A 17,337-nucleotide genomic window follows, 5' to 3' on the forward strand; every position below is an offset into this window, starting at 1 on the left:
ATGCAACTGAATCTACCAGGAAGTTAAGTTGTTATAACACAATTATGCAATATGAGAGGCTAACTACTAGTTTGAAAGATGCTAGAGATTGCAATATATCTGAAAAATTCTGCTTTCTTTTGCACTAAAGCACAACTGCTAATCAAAATCCTGTCAGTTTGCTTCTTTGGTTTCAGAGTTCTCAATGAAAATAATGACACTTAAGTGCATAAAAGAAATGTGAAAATCAGCTAAATTAATAACAATTTGGGTATGATGGAAATGAAACACCAAAATGAAAGCTGTATATAAGATAAGCAAAAAGTCTATAAAATATTTCAATTTGTACATGATTAAAATTTGCATGACAATAATTATAAAGCATATGGAAAGCATCCTAAACATTTAGTTTATGTTTTTATAGATATGGTAAGTGTTCATGGTGTCTAAGAAAAAATATATTAAAATTATACATAATGCATTTTTAGGTCTCCTAGATCTGCCAGAAACAATTTTATTTAATTTATCATTAATCTATATCTAAGCCATTTCTAGTTTGGAAAGAGAGAGGTCCAAGATAGCATAATCCCCTAACCTTCCAGCATGACTCTGTACTAAGAAGATTATAGATAACATTTCTAAAAATCTTGAACAAGGAAATCTCTCTCTCCTCTCTCTCTCTCTCTCTCTCTCTCTCTCTCTCTCTCTCTCTCTCTCTCTCTCTCTCTTTCTCCCCTTTAAGGAAACCTCAATATAACAATGTAGCTCTGGGTTAACTTTCTAGAAATTGAACTAAACTGGTGACAATTCATTCCTCTGGGGATATTCTCTTAGATCCTGGAGGTAAACAAAGGAATCTCTTCCTTTCCATTGCTATCTTAATCTTTTCTAAATGGAGAAGAATGGATCTTAGTGCCAATCAAGGCACTAGGTAGATGGAATGACAAAAGATGTGAACCAGACTAGAGTTACTTCTTAATCCTTAATCCATTTCCCTTTTAAAAAAAGTTTTTGTCCTTTACTTATCACTCCCTTTTCTGAATGGCTCTTCCCAGAAGTCTGGAAAAGGCTTTAGAGGAAAATATCATTCCTTCATATTTTCAGTTTTATCAAAAGATGTTAAATATGCTTCTATAAATAGTTAAGGATACAGAGAGGAGAAGGAAGAAGGAGGAGGAGGACGAGGAGGAGGAGGAGAAGAAGAAAGAAAAGAAAAAAGAAGGAGAAGAAGGAGAAGATGATGATTCAAATCCAATACTAGTGTTCTAAAGCTTCCGGGCAACACTGGAGATCACCATTTTCATAGGAAATGTTTTGGGAAATGAAAGGACCTCTTGGGTTTCTAACTTCTTTCTTTCAATAAATGTTGGGGTGAGATGGGGAGGAGGGAGGTTAGCTCTTTACATACTCACATATATGAACACTTAGTATGCTTTTTAAAGAATATCTCCCATAACATGATCCTGCCAATTCTAGTAGGTTAAACCAAAAATTGAACTGTTTTCATTTTAATAAAACTTCTTTTAACTTTCAAAGAAAACTTTAGTATATATTTACAAGTGCAGCAAAGCTTCTTCCTCTTGTACATTTGACTCTAGCAGCCATACCCCATGCAATCTGTCTTAGCAGACAGGTTAAACCAGGTAACCAGGTAACCAATAGGCCTCAAGTCTGTCAATGAGTTAGAGGGATTTCTACACCAAGCATATTAAGACTTCTCCAGGTGGAATAGCACCTGAGAACAATTTGTTTCAAAAGTGATGAAAGTGCCTAAAGCAGCCTCTGTGGTGCGCTTTAAACTTGGTTGTAACACTTTTACGTTCACTACATCCCCAGCCAAAATCAGTCATCTTCACTTTTGTCTTGCCACTGGACTTGTGGATGACTCTGGAAGTGAAAATGAGGCTGATACTCTATGCATTTTTGCCTCGTTTAAATTCAATGCACATGCACATTGATCCTCTTGAAAAATGAAGGAGAAGTCACCAACAGCAAGTAATTCAAAGCTAAGTGTAATAAATATCTCTCTACTTGCTTCAAGGATAGATACTTGTAGAAGAATGCCTATTATACATGTAAATGGAATTGGGAAATGATCTTGCTGAATACTGTATGATTGTCAGACTTTTTGAATCATGTAACACATAAAAATGCTTTTTAGTGCCAAGTGATTGTTTTTATAATTTTATTTTTTAATTTCCTAGAATGTGAGCTTTTACGTATACTTATAACATTAATTCAGATTTAATAAGATAATTAAGAAGCTTTCAATCAAGGTACATCTCTATAAGGAACATAAATCTTACATAGTAATACAGGTTACTAGTTTCTGTATATGCAATGAAAGAGAAGCAACTTTTTACCCCTATAAGGCTTTCACTTAACATTAAATATTTAAGGCCTAAGAAAAAGAAACTGACATGGAATGAGGGAAAGAAGAAACTTCTTTTCTCTCTTAGAGACTTTTTTTTAGCTATCTCAAGTGAGAAAAACATTAAATCAACAACCAGTTCCCATTAAATTTACAGAAACAATACTTTATTAAAAGTCATTCCTTTGGTTAATATAGTTTTTTACAATTACTTAAAATACAGAGGAAGTACATCAAATTAGAGAAAAAATACGACTTGTTGGGGCTTTTTCCACTTTGAAGAATATCAAAGACTTCTAGTCCTAGAAAGGACTAGGGGTTGGACAACCTTTTCAAACTAGTGTATCAGCCACTACACACCTGTCAGATTGGCTAAGATGACAGGAAAAAATAATGATGATTGTTGGAGGGGATGCGGGAAAACTGGGACATTGATGCAATGTTGGTGGAGTTGTGAACGAATCCAACCATTTTGGAGAGTAGTTTGGAACTATGCTCAAAAAGTTGTCAAAATGTGCATACCCTTTGATCCAGCAGTGTTACTACTGGGATTATATCCCAAAGAGATTATAAAGAAGGGAAAGGGACCTGTATGTGCATGAATGTTTGTGGCAGCCCTTTTTGTAGTGGCTAGAAACTGGAAACTGAATGGATGTCCATCAGTTGGAGAATGGCTGAATAAATTGTGGTATATGAATATTATGGAATATTACTGTTCTGTAAGAAATGACCAACAGGATGATTTCAGAAAGGCCTGGAGAGACTTACACGAACTGATGCTGAGTGAAATGAGCAGGACCAGGAGATCATTATATACTTCAACAACAATACTATATGATGACCAGTTCTGATGGACCTGGCCATCCTCAGCAACGAGATCAACCAAATCATTTCTAATGGAGCAGTAATGAACTGAACTAGCTATACCCAGAAAAAGAACTCTGGGAGATGACTAAAAACCATTACATTGAATTCCCAATCCCTATATTTATGCACACCTGCATTTTTGATTTCCTTCACAAGCTAATTGTACAATATTTCAGAGTCTGATTCTTTTTGTACAGCAAAATAACGTTTTGGTCATGTATACTTATTGTGTATCTAATTTATATTTTAATATATTTAACATCTACTGGTCATCCTGCCATCTAGGGGAGGGGGTAGGGGGGTAAGAGGGGAAAAATTGGAACAAGAGGTTTGGCAATTGTTAATGCTGTAAAGTTACCCATGTATATATCCTGTAAATAAAAGGCTATTAAATAAAAAATAAATAAAAAAATAAAAATTTTCAATTAAAAAAAAAAAACAAACTAGTGTATCAGACTGAAATGATGCTTTTCTGCATTTTAAAAATGAGGGAAGGGCAGCAAGGAGGTAAAGTAGAACCAGCCCTGAAGTCAGGAAGAGCTGAGTTCAAATCTGGCCTCAAACACTTACTCCTGCCTAGCTGTGTGACCCTGAGCAAGTCACTTAACCCCAATTGCCTCAGCAAAAAAAAAGGGGGGGGGGGAATAAAGGAGATTTGAGGCTGTTTAGGCAGCATGAAGCAACTCTGAGAAATTGAAGTAATGGTACTTTTGAAATTATCACCAAACTAAAATCAAATTTTGGGCCTACTACTTGAAAATGATTACTTACTTGATTAACTTCAAATTCAAACACATGTCCAATATCTATTAGATACCTGGACAGTAATTATTAAGTTAACAAAAAAGAAAAATAATTGGGCATGTAATATGTGGTGAAGATCAACATCAGGAAGAGAAAGCAGGTAGTCTGAGTTTTTGTGACACCACTTTCTCCTGGTTGTCCTCCTATCTGTCTAATTGTCCCTATTCAGTCTCTGTTACTAACCTATATCATACCCCCAATTAAAGGTGTACTCCCAAATTCTGTCCTGGGTCCTCTTTTTTCTATACTCTTCCACTGGCGATTTCATTTAACCTTTTACAGGTTAAAGTATCAAGACTGTCCAGATCTATACATCCAGATTTGCAAATATCCATATCTATATCCAGATTCAGATCTATATATATCCAGACAGTCTTTTCTGAGATCTTGTCCCATATCACAAACTGCCTGATGAAAATTTCAAACTGGTTGTTCCATGTAACATATCAAACTCAACTTGGATAAAATAGAACTAATCTTTCTTTCCAAACCCACTACTCTTCCAAACTACCCTATTCTTCCAATTTCTCTATTTTTGTAAGGGAACCACCATTTTCTTATGTCTTAGGTTCACAGGTACTATCCTCAATTACTCTCTCTCTTCCTTAAGACAGACATATTCAATCAACTGCCAAATTTGGTCCTCATCTTACATCTCCTATAACTGCTAAATTTTAGTTCAAGCCATCATCATCTCCCACCTAGACTATTAAAATAGATTCCTAATTATTTCCCTTGCCTCTTCTCCCTCCATTCCAATCCATCCTCCACCCAGATGCCAAATGATTTTCTCCCTCATTATTGACTCTAAAATAAGATAAACTCCTCAATTGGGTTTTCAAAGCTCATAAAAACAGGTCCCAATCTATTTCTCTAGCCTTCTGTGAGAGTATTCTCCTTCCTACATCCTATGATCTAGCCAAACTGGATTTTTTGTTGTTCCTTACTTATAACATTCCATCTTCTATCAAGTACTTTTTCTTTAATGTGGGATCTCTTTACCAGGGCCATGATACTGCTAATTTTCATAGTAAAAACTCATTGAGTGAGAGCATGCATATGTTAGAAAATCAGTCTTAAAATTAGGAAGATCTCAGTTCTATTCCACTTCTTGTACAAACTAGCTATGTAACTATGGGCAAGTCTTCTCAGTTCCCAAGCAGCTCTTAAGATTAAACCAGAGGTCAGCAAGCAACAAACAAGGGTCGAATCCAGCCTGTCAAATGTTTTTGTTCAGACTGAGCAAGAATTGCTTTTACATTTTTAAATGGTTAAAAAAGATTATCTTGTGACATATGAAAATTATATAAATTCAAATTTCATTTTCCATAAATAAAATTTTATTAAAACACAGCCACATTCATTCATTTATATGTTGTCTATGGCTACATTCATTCTGGGACAGAGTGGAATAGTTGTGGCAGACAGTATGTGGTATTCTCCTCACTTCACACTACTTTTTGCTCAGTGTACTCACTACAAATTGCAGTGATCTATAATATAATATAAACTGCTATAATAATAGCAGTTTTAAGTGCCATTCACATCTCAATACCATAACATATATATATGTATGTATGTATGTATCAATGCATAACCATCATGAAAAAACATGAGAAAAAAATTTTATTATAATTTTTTTAGCGCAAGGCTGAGACTGAAATTTTCCTGAATGGGAAAGGGCACTAAATAAGTGCCCTTAACCACTATTATACTGAATAGCTTTGGAAATTAGTTTTTGCTACAGAATTCATGTTGCTTAATGAATTCAATCTAAAATTATGAGGCAAAATAGCATTTACAAGGAAAACTTAAACATACTTCAGTAAGGTCAATTTGATAATAACTAATGCTATTCAAATTACAAAAATTGTCAAGCTGCTTTATATACTTCTGATTCTGTCAAAAGTTTTAACAAGAAAAGGTCTGTATTCTCACAAATTTGCAGCAGATATATTTATCAGGTTCAAATTACAGTTCTAGCAGCATTTTTCAGATCTCAATGCAAGTGCAAAATAAATTTTCATTTTTCAAAATCCATTTAACTGTGCAATTGAGGACCTTTCACATAACCTTCATTTGGAAGTGGCAAATCTGTAATATGATTGCTAATTTGCAAATATAAAGAGAAATCTCTAACAGAATTTTATAAATGCCTTCCAAGAGATGAATATGTGCCATTAAAATCATATGATCAAAGACTAATATCAATATTTGGCAATGTTTCTCTGTGTGAAAAGACTTTTTAAAGATAAAAATATAAAATCTCATAAAAATGCAGCATTACAAACATCTCCAACTAACTTAATAATATAAAACATTAATTTTGAGCCCCAATTGAGTGAAATATTATTCCCCCAAAACCGCATTTCATTCTTCTCATTAGCAGACCTGCATCATAAAAAATTATATTCAATTATTATTATATTTTGAATTTTATCAGTTAAAATGTGTAGAAATTAATTTTTTTCTCTTGTCATATGAGCTTGTTTGTCTGCCATTTTCAGTAACATCTGACTCTTCATGACTCCATTTGGGGTTTTCTTGGCAAAGACACTAGAACATTTTGTCATTTGTTTCTCCAGGTCATTTTATAGATGAGGAAAATGAGGGTAAGTGACTTGCCCATGGTGACACAAACTAATACTTGAGGCTGGATTTGAACACAGGAAGATGAGTTTTCCTTACTTTAGGACGGGCATTCTATCCCCTAGGCTACCTGGCTGTCCTATGTTATAAAAGTATCTACACAATATCCTCAATTTTTTGCCTTCTGGCCCACAGACCTAAAATATTTACCATCTGGTCCTTTATAGAAAAAGTTTTTCAACCACTGCTTTAAATTACCTTTCTGCATTGGTAGAGAGTTACTTTTGTGCACTGGTAGATGGAATTTCTACATGAGGAGTTCCATGTATCAATAAAGTCATAAATCCAGACTAAAAACATTAATAATGATGAATTATAATTTTTAAAAAGTAAAATAGAACAGTTATCTGACCAAGTGTTAACTGTACTTTATAAAGTTTATTTAAAAAAAAAAAAGCTTTCCAAAAGGATTAAGGTATTAATCATTGCCTTTCTGAAACTTAAAACAGTAATTTATGATGTTTTTTAGTCAGAGGTAAAGAGCATTTTGTTTTTAGAATAAAACTGGAATAGTTTATTGGATGATGGATTTTCTGCACAAAGTCAATGTGTTTGTAATAACTATTAATATACAAAAGAATGAGGGTTCAGAGGAAGAAAAAAAAGGCAGTTGGAGAAAAAGAAAGTGAAAAATTTGCTGTTGCTTAAGGTTATGTAGAATGATATTTTCTCCCAATTACTTTAGTCAAACTCTGTTTCCAAAGATCACAAAATATTACACAGTACATTTAATAATCATATAGCCCAATCCCCTCATTTTAAAGATGAAGAAATTTAATGCCCTAAGAGATAAAGTGATATGACCAAGGTCATCCAGATAATTATTGACAAACCTGGCTGTCCAGTTCCACTTCATGCTCTTTTCACTATACTGAACAAACAAATAGACTCATTATCTTCTCTTATTCTTCTGTCTATTCCATTCCCATCCATTTTTCATACTTCACAAACATCTACATGAATATTCTACTGCTTATAGTCTGCATAGTTTTTGTCTTAAAATTCATAGTTTAACATACTATTGCCAATTATCAACAAGTCCAGTGAGCCCTCTCCTCATATCCCTACAACTGAAACAACTCTGTAAATAAAATATAACATTATTAGCTTCAATGGAAGTTTTCCCAGGAAATACCTTTGTTATAAATTAAATTTATATCCACTAGAACTCAACTACATTTTAAAATCAGTTACCTGCAATGAAGGAAGGAAGAAAAGAGAGAAGGAGGGAGGGAGGGAATAAGGCAGAGAAGGAAGGAAGGAAGGAAAAAGCGAAGGAAGGAAGTAAAGGAGGGAGGGGAAAGAGGAGAAATAAGGAAGGAGAGAAGAAGGAGGAAGCTTTGACTTGTATTCAGATGCCTCAATTCTTTCTCTGGAGACAGATAACATTTTTCATTATGTCCTTATGACATTTATAGTTGTTCATCATACAATATGGCTATTATTATTGACAAAGTTTTCTTGATTTTGCTCACTTCACTCTGCTTACAGCTCATGTAAGTCCAGGTTTTTAAAAAATCAGTCTACTACCTTCTACACATATAATTCTGAGGCCAAATCACTATGTATTTGAATTGTTTGTATCTTTTGATAGGCAAACTGCACAAATCTGGAAAACAGATCCTTTTCATCTATTTCCTGTTTCTTGTGTGGACAGTTTTTTTCCCTCAGAAGCTCTGCAAAACTTGATACCTTGAGCCAACAAGAACAATATTTTACCCCAAAAGTAGCATCTTGAAGACTTTGCCATTTGTAGGATAACACTTCTCAATTTGGACTCTATTTTGTCTCCTAACAACAGCAGTGAACACCTTTGGTAAGCATATGTCTCCATATTTTGTTCCTTGCCTCAGATTAATGATTGGAGATTCATTGACTTCCACAATAATCTTAGACCTTTTAAGATATTTTGAATGCTTTTGTTGTAAATGAAAACTACCTTGTTGGAAGAGAGGTTTTAAGCACGCATTTTACTTTACCAAATTAAATAAGTTTTTTTTATAATAAGAAAATGATAAGTATGAGCTTATTTAGATTAGTATTGTAATTGTAGTATTATAACTATAATTATAGTATATAATAGTATATATAGTATAGTATATATATATAATTATAGTATTGATAAAGCATAAATTTAGTAGTATTATAATTATAATTATAGTATTGGTAAAGCATCTAAAGCCAACAGGGTTTAAAAGTCAATTGTGGTATGAAAGCAAAATCATTGAATTATGAGTCAGAAGCCCTGGGTCAGAATTCTAATTCTACTACTGACTAACTGTGTGGCCATGAACAAGTCACTTTAACTCTCCAAGTCTTAGTTTACTTATCTGTAAAAATGTGAATAATAACACAGGAATGTTGTTTTTTTAAAATAGATGTTATTTGTAATACACTTTTGTTCCCCCTCTTGTCTCTAGAGTTTTGGGAGTCGTCCGTAGTAGCTCTTGGAGCCATACAAAAACAGGTGGCAGGATGGATTTGGTCCTCAGTCAGTAGCTTGCCAAACTGTTCAAAAGAACTTTTATCAATAACATGACCTGTGTCATGACCTATACATCAAGACTGAAAATGAAAATAAAAAGGAGAGAATAGTGTCATGAAAGTTGAGGAAAGAGAAATTATTCAGAATGAATATTAATCAAACATGTCAGAAATATAACATATGTATCTACTACTGTTGAGATTATCACCATTCTTCAGATTAAACAAATTCACAAACTTGAAGTTGACCTTGATCTTTCTTAACTTCCACATCCAACCAGTTGTTAATCCTAAATCCATAAACATCTCCCACAGCCATTTTCTTCTATTTACACAGTTATCATCCTAGTTTTTGACAACTATTACCCCTATTTATTATACTTTTGAAAATGAATGTTGAAAAGTATCTTTACATGTAATTGGGGGAAAAAAACAAAATACTATTAAATGGGGGGGGGGGATCATGGAACAGATGGGCTTGAATCAGAGCCCATCAGAGTATCAGAGTATAATCAGATACACCAGTATTTTCATTCATTTCCTTTTCTAAAAAGAAAAAAAAAAAGCTCATCTAACTATATAGTAAGATGAGGTTAATGGTAATCAAAGATGGTAAGATGGTAATTAAAGTAAATAAAGAGTGATTAAATTGCAGTGAAAAAGAACTAGCTCTGAAATTATAGGACCTGGGTTCAAATCTCAACTTGGATACTGCCTGTGTGACCCTGTGCAGATTATTTTACTTCCCTGGCCTGTTTCCTTATTTCTAAAATATTAGGGTTGAACCTTTATCTATGAAGTCTCTTCCAGCTCACCCTTGTTTTTATGATCTAATGATCAAAAAGCTTATAAACGTCTGAGAAAGGCTTGGAAGTCTGTTTACATTGTTCTTCTATCTAGAGTTTGAAAAAACAAATAGGCAAGATCCTTTATTTGGGGAAGCAAAAATAAAAGAATGTATAAGAAATGAATATGAAATTCTTCAGAATTAAATATAGATTTGTCAGAAAGGGGCAGGAAAATTATCTCAGAACCTTTGCGCTTTAAAATAATATTTTAAGCCATTTCAGAATATTTAAAAAATAAATATAGTCTTATGCAGAAGACTGACATATGCTCAGGTAGTAAAGACCTCTTTCTTGAATGGCATTTAAGACAAAAGTTGGTTTGGTCTTGGGAAAATTCCTCCCTATGAAAGCTATTTCCTAGTCTAGCATTTCATCTTTAGTCCTATTGTGGTCAATAGAAAAACATAGTAAAAGAAAGTTCCTAAAAAATATCATGATGATCAAGCACGTAAGCTCTCATTACCAAAGCAAAGTTTTTTTGAGAAAAGAAGTTCTATAAGATATAAGCAAAGATTAAATTGAGCCATTTGTATTACCCCAATTTGAGACATGAAGAAAATTAATCTCTTTAGGAAAAGGGGCAACAGTAAGTTTCCTATGATTCAAGGGCGAAGACAGTATCCAATTGTATTATGTTAATTAGCCCCAGCAAGTCATATTCTTCATCTATTCATCAATCAAAAATTAATTGCTAAATACAATGGATTTCTCCTATTCCTCAACTCTTTTGACTTCTCTGTAGTCCTTCAGACTACTGACCACCTCTTCCTAGATAATCTCTGTTCCAAATGTATTATATTGATCTCTCCTGGTTCTCCCATTGGTTTGACCACTCTTCTTAGTCTTGTTTGATAGTTGATAGACACAACTCCCATTCACTAAGTAGAGATTGTTTGACTCCCAAGGCTCCATCCTAAGTCATCTTTTCATGAGTTCAAGTACAATGATTTCTTCCAAATCTATTTATCCAGACCTCATATCCTAAACTCCAATCCAGCAGTAGTATCTCAAATTCAAAAACAGACTTTATTATCATTTCCCCTAAAGTCATCATTCCTTCAAACATCTCATTTTGTTGAAAGCCCCATCCTTCTAGCAGATCCATGTTAACAACCTTGGGATGGGGAAGAGGGGGAAGGAGAAATATTTTGACTTTTTCCTCTTCTTCAATTCCATATCCAATTATTTGCCAGATTTTATCAATTTTAAATACACAGCAGCTATCTCATTATCTCCTTTTATACACCCCAGTTCAGGTCCTTAGCACTTCTTATTTAGACCACAACGGACTCTTTGGTGTTCCTATTTTTAGTTTTACCTTTCTCCAATCAAATCTTCACTTCATTTCCATAATAATTTCCTAAAGCACAGGTCTGACCATGTCATTTCCCTGTCCCAGTGATTCCATATTTCTTTTAAAAAGTTAGCTCCAGACTACCTTTCCAGAAGCATTCCACATTACTCCAGCATACTTGCTGTTCCCCCAAAATGGCAATCCATATCTCAACCCAGTGCCTCTGTCCCATGCCTGAAATAGCATCTTTCCTCACTCTCACCTCTTCAAATCCCTAGAAGAGGCCTTTCCTGATCCTTCAGATTGGTAGTTCTCTCAGTCCCCTTAAAAATTACTCTGTGTTTATTTTGCATAAACTTAGTATTTACTTATTGGTGAATCTGATATCTTCTCCCCAGTCTAATTTAAACTTCTTGAGCAGAGTTATTATTTCATTTTGTCTTTGTATCCCAGCTCCTAGCACAATGCCTTGGATGTAGCTGGTACTTAATAAATGCTTTTTGAATTGAGTTGAATTAAATCTCAGGGTATATAGATATAACTGCTTAGCCTCTGTTGATCATTTTTTTTAAAATTATGGAGAATGGGAAGGAAGGAAGGAAATAAGTATGTATTAAGTGTCTGGTATGTGCCAGGCACTATGTTAAGTGCTTTACAAATATTATTTCATTTGCTTCTCTAAACAATACAGTGAAATGGGTGCTATTAATATCCCCATTTTACAGATGAGAAAACTGAGGCAAATAGAGGTTAAGTTATTTACCTAGAGTCATATGACTAGTTAGTATCTGAGGCCAGTTTTGAAGCTAGGTCTTTTCTAGTCTATTCAGTGTGCCACTTAGTTGCCACTACATGGAAGAAGTGCTCTAGGAATAAAGGGCAAGTGTTCATTTAATTTTTTATAAGGAGAAGATGATAGATTTTTTCCAACATTATAGGTCACTGAGCCTGGCTTCAATATCTGATATTATTCAAGAATGTAATATTGAAGTGATGACTTATAAGCACTTAGTAAGGGAAGCAGATATCACTAAGAGTTGGCATATGTTCATCAAGAATAGCTCATGAGATTCCTTATTTGACAGTTACTAAACTGGTAAATCAGAAGCATATTATAGACATTGCAAATCTGAATTTAAGTAAGGTTTTGACAAACATTTTTCATAAGATCTTTATAAATAAGATGGCGAAGTGCAAGATAGATGATAGTACTGTGAAGTGAATTTGGAATTGACCAAATAGCCATATTCAAAAAGTGGTAAATAATAGTAACTTCAAGGAATATCTTCAGTTTGCTATACTTCAGATTTATTCTTGTCTCTGTCCTATTTAATGTTTATCATCACATTAGATGAAATTAATAATAACCTGGCCATTAAATCTACATATGAAAGCTAGGATAATTAATAGATTTCAAAAGTTTGTAAAATATTCCCTCTATTCCCTTTTGTTACTGGCTGGTGAGTTAAGAATTTGTTTTAACATTTTAAAAGTTTTTTTTTCTAATTCAAAATTGTAAAAAAAAAAATTCTTACCTTTGGCCCTAAGTTTGCCAACTCCTGGAATGACAGAGGCAGGATATTTAAGATCTTAGTAGTAGAAGAGTGGCAGAATACAAGATGATGAAATGTATATAGGTTAGATGACTACTTGTCAGGTATATTGCAGAGGAGATTCCAGTTCATGGTCTCTGCAGTCTCTTCCAACTTGATTATTAAGAATTAACTATTATTTTTATGTGGGAGGATATCTGTAAAAAATAATAGTTTTTTTACATATAGCAACAACTATATGAGTAAGATAACGTAAATATAATTGTCTTCATTTTTAAAGTGAGGAAACAGCCTTGCTGAGATTGTGTCAAAAGTTAGAAAGAGGCAGAGTCAAATCTCAAGATCAGGTTTTCTTATACCCTTTTCAGTACTATTCTCATTATATTTTGGTGCCTCCTAATTTAGATGTAATTCTCTCTTTTCAGTTGGTAAGAAACCACATACAGGCATTTAGGGATTCTTTGAACAAAAGAATCTTCAACTTATGAATAAGAAAATCAAGGTGTGCCAGTTGACTTGATTCCTGAAAAATGTTAGAATTAAAGGGAAAGTTAGTAAACATCCAGAATATGTAAGATCACAAATGACCAACATGGTATGATCAAAACAAATAAAGTCAGATTAACCTAATTTCCCTTTGAGACAAGTTTAATAAACTATTAACTGAAAGAAATGCTTTAGTTTACTTTGAATTTTAGAAAAGTATTTCATAGTCTTTCATATTAATGGAGTGGAAAAGAATGGTAGAGTTAGGAAGATTTCATAATTGTTGGAATGGCCAGATTCAAAAAATAGTTAATGAACAAATTGATGTCACCTTAAAAGAATGTATGTACTATAATAACCCAGGAGTAAGTATGTAGCTCCATTTTATTTTGTTCTGTTTTTAACATTTTTATCAAGGACTTAAAGGAAAATGTTTATCACATTTGCAGATGGTACAAAACTAGGAGGGAGAGTTAAAACATGGATGATAATAAGGACTCAAAAAGATCCAGGTAGGCTATCAGAACTTTGGGGTAAACGGAATAAAATGAAATTTGAAATATAATAGAGACAAATGCACAATGTTACGCTTAAAAAATCATTTTTACAAATACAAGATAAGGGAGACAGCACTTTTTCTGAAAAAGATCTATAGTTTTGAGGTGATCTGAAAGCTTACCATGAATAAACAGTGTGAAATGGCAACCAATAAAGCTAAGTTTTAGGCTACATTAAGATAAGCATATTCTTGCTGTACTCTGCCTAAGTCAGACCACATTTGAATTGTTGTATTCAATTCTGGGGTCTACATATGAGGAATAACACAAATAAGCTGGAAAGTATCCACAGGAAAGCAAAGTTTCATTTCAAGGTTTTGAGCTCGTGTCATATACCTGTATTGAAAGCACTATGGATATTTAGCCTGGAAATGAGAAGACAATGAGATAGAGGGGAAAGAGGTGGGAACTTAGGGACAAATTGAAATAAACATTTTGGACATAGCCAATATGTAGGTTTTTTTCTTTACAACTAGTTTCATGGAAGGTTTCTATTTTTAAACTAGGGGAAGTGGGAGCAAGTGGTATTTGACAAGAAAAGAAAAAGAAAGATTAGTGATAGAAAAGGAAAAGGAAAAAGAGGATCACCAAAACTTTTTTTTTTAAATGTTTGGAAAGGGAGCAGCTAGATAGTATAATGGATATAGAGTGCTGGTCCTGGAGTCAGTATAATCTAAGTTCAAATCTGATCTCAGACACTTACTAGTTGTATGACCCTGAGCAAATCACTCAAAAAGAAAAAAAAAAGCACTAAAGTCCATGAAAGAGAATGGGAAGTTTAGAAAACAAGTAGGACAGTGATCAAATGCACATGTTGGGCTTTTAAAATTAAATCTATAAATCTTTTAAACTGAAATTTAAGTTAGAATAAATGTATGTGTGTAAATGTATGTATATAAGAAAGATTTGTGGTTTCACATACAAAAAAAGAAAAAAAGCTGAGGAGGAATGAAAGCTGTCTTAAGGTTATCACATGGAAAATGGATTAAATTTATTCTGCTTGGCCCCACCAGATGGAATCAAGAGTCATGAATAGAAGCTAGAAAGAAGAAAATTCAAGTTTGATTTAAGGAACATTTAGACCTATCTAGAAGTGTAATAGATTACCTTGGGAGGTCTTCACTTGAGGCCTTCAAGGAAAGGCTAGATGATTCTTTGTTGGATATAATGTAAAAGGGATTTTTGTTCACGTACAGGTTGAGCCTGATAGTTTCTAAGATCTACTGCAACTTTAAGATTCTGTGATGTTATATTCCAAAATAAGTAAATTTGGAAATTAAAAACAATACTTTCCTATAAGCAGGAGAACATAAAGATTAGGAAGTAGGAGATGATCAAGGAAAAGTTAATCAACAAGAATTAAAAGTATCCACTATATACTAGGCATTGTACAAAGTGCTGGGGATAAAAAGAAAGGTCAAAAACAATCCTTTCTGTCAAGGAACTCACAGTATAATCTAAAGAGACAACAGCAGACAACTACATACACATAAGACATAAGATAAATTGGAGATGGTCTCAGGGAAGACACAGAGAATAGAAAAGGTTTCTTGCAGAAGATGGGACTTACACTTAGACTTATAGGACTTAAAGGAAGTCAAGAAATAGAATGAAGGAGAGAATTCCAGGCATGGAGAACAGTCAGTGAAAAGCCTGGCGATGGGAGATGGAATGTCTGGTTTGAAGAAAAGCAAGAAAGCCAGGATCATTGGAATTCAGAGTATATTGGGGGAAGGGGAGGGACTAAGTTCTTAGAATATTGAAAAAGGAGGGAAAAACTAGATTACAAAAGGCTTTAAAAGGTTTCTTTCCCCTTCAATAGATAGCCAAAGGATTTTTAAAAATAATTTCTTTTTTTTTAGGTCACAGTTATTTTCCAACATAACTTCTTGATTCAATCATCACTTATTAACAGCCACACACACATTCAAAACTAACCAAGAAAACACCTTTATATGTAATAGCCTACTCTCATGCTTCCCCACATCTGTAAGAGGCAGTATAGTATAATGGAAAATGTACTAATTCTCAAGTCAAGAAGACCTGACTTTAGATCCTGGTTCTGATGTGTATTGTGTGATTTTTGTAGATTGCAAAGGCTTTCTTGGACCTTATTTGTAAAATGAGGTAATGGAATTAGTATCTTAGCTGAGGTTCTTTCCAGTTCTAGATCTACAATGCTGTGATTGTTATCTGTTTCCAGTGACTGATGATGCCCTCTTATTTCAAGAGGCAGTTACCACTTTGCCAAAGCCTATACAGGGGTCCTCAAACCACGCCCGTGGGCCAGATGCAGCAACTGAGGACGTTTATCCCCCTCATCCAGGGCTATGAAGTTTCTTTATTTAAAGGCCCACAAAACAACAGTTTTGTTTTTACTATAGTCCGGCCCTCCAACAGTCTGAGGGACAGTGAACTGGCCCCCTATTTAAAAAGTTTGAGGACCCCTATATAGGGGGTATAAGACCAAGCAGACTGCAGTCATTTTTAGACTGCTTTCCCTTTCCTAAAGAGAAAGCACAGAAGAAGGTCTATTTTCTTAGGGAAGGGAGAGATAGAGTCTGAGCCCTATGCAAATATATTTCCTGTACCCCTTAGGAACTATACTGGTTGCCTTGGAGCAGGACAAATACATTATGGTCCATGGTTTGCTTGTCATGTGACCTAGAAGAATTCTTGAAAGTTGGCATTCTTGGATCATGATATGGCAGCAGCCAAGCCACTAAGACTTCCTGAAGAAGCAGACATATGCTTGTCAACTCAGCCAGAGGGAGAAGATATCTTAAAGTTCCAAGCCTCTACCCTTTAGCCAGGATAGAAGGAGTTGTTTCATGAATCCTTTAAGACTTCCTGGGCCTGGCATCTAGAGAGAAAAATATTTCTTCAACAGTGTCTTTCTTGGAGAAAGATTACATATATGTTCCACATGGGTGGAAGAGCAGTGAACAGGATATGTGAATTAGAGAAGCAAGGGACACAGACCTTGTTTCTCCCTTTTAAAGTGAATGATTTGTATAGTAGTGGTTGAGTGCTTCATTTGTTTTCTGGTTTATGAATGTATCAGTACACAAAAGAACTGAATGAACTTGAATTCTTGTGAAATACAAAGGTCTTACAAATTTCATTGTATACTTCCCTACAGGACAATAATAACTTTAATGAAGACACATCTTACTTAAAATAAAGGATGATGTCTAAGAATAGTGTAGGAATTATTCTTAATAAATGACAACTGAATATCTCTGTAGCCAGAAATTAAGATGCCACTGTTCTTTAGCTATTAAAAATGTACATTCATTTGGCTCAAAAGTATTTAAAAGCATGCCAGTATAGAGATAATTCAAAATACTAATTTAAATACATTGCAACTATATTGGAATATCTTTTTTTTTTTTTTTTAGTATATATGCTAACTCAGGTGACTTCTTATATAGATTTGGGCAAA

General features: G+C 33.9%; 1 protein-coding gene across 9 annotated transcripts in view; it reads right to left on the reverse strand.

Annotated features, from left to right (window-relative positions):
- SERTAD2 (SERTA domain containing 2) overlaps positions 1-17,337 on the reverse strand; it is a 239,777-nt gene that overhangs the window by 86,170 nt on the left and 136,270 nt on the right. For 2 of the 9 annotated variants that reach the window (XM_031950576.1, XM_031950577.1), the window contains one exon: positions 12,832-13,046. The exons of the other annotated variants lie outside the window; for them this stretch is intronic. The gene's annotated coding sequence lies outside the window, so the exon portion shown is untranslated. The remainder of the gene's footprint in view (positions 1-12,831; positions 13,047-17,337) is intronic. 9 annotated transcript variants of the gene reach the window in all.

The sequence above is a fragment of the Sarcophilus harrisii genome, chromosome 2, assembly GCF_902635505.1.
Source record: "Sarcophilus harrisii chromosome 2, mSarHar1.11, whole genome shotgun sequence".
Classification (NCBI taxonomy): Eukaryota; Metazoa; Chordata; class Mammalia; order Dasyuromorphia; family Dasyuridae; genus Sarcophilus; species Sarcophilus harrisii.